Raw genomic sequence first — 845 nt, forward strand, 5'->3', positions numbered from 1 at the left:
TCAGCTGTGAAATATGTGGGAAATGTTTTACCTCTAATGGTATTTTAAAGGGACATAAAAGAATGCATACAGGAGAAAAACCCTTCCACTGTGAAATATGTGGGAAATGTTTTACCATTAATAGTACTTTAAAGGTACATAAAAGTATACATACAGGTGAAAAACCCTTCCATTGTGAAATATGTGGGAAATGTTTTACTGCTAATTATCTTTTACAGATGCATAAACGAATACATACAGGAGAAAAACCCTTCAGCTGTGAAATATGTGGGAAATGTTTTACCTCTAATGGTATTTTAAAGGGACATAAAAGAATGCATACAGGAGAAAAACCCTTCCACTGTGAAATATGTGGGGAATGTCTTACCCGTAATAGTGATTTACAGACACATAAAAGAATACATACAGGAGAAAAACCCTTCAGCTGTGAAATATGTGGGAAATCATTTGTTTGTAGTAGTGGATTAACAAGACACATATCTGTACATACTGGGGAAAGACGTTTCAATTGTGAAATATGTGGGAAATGTTTTACCACTAATAGTAATTTGAAGCGGCATAAAATAATACATACAGGAGAAAAACCCTTCCACTGTGAAATATGTGGTAAATCATTTGGTTGTAATAGTACATTAACAAGCCACAGACATGTACACACCAGGGAAAAACGTTTCCCTTGTGAAATATGTGGGAAATGTTTTACCTCTAATAGTCATTTAAAGGAACATAAAAGAATACATACAGGAGAAAAACCCTTCCACTGTGAATTATGTGGGAAAGGTTTTTCCCGGAGTAGTCATTTAAAGAGACATGAAAGAACACATACAGGAGAAAGAGAGTGAGAC

The sequence above is a fragment of the Octopus bimaculoides genome, chromosome 28 (assembly GCF_001194135.2).
Source record: "Octopus bimaculoides isolate UCB-OBI-ISO-001 chromosome 28, ASM119413v2, whole genome shotgun sequence".
NCBI lineage: Eukaryota > Metazoa > Mollusca > Cephalopoda > Octopoda > Octopodidae > Octopus > Octopus bimaculoides.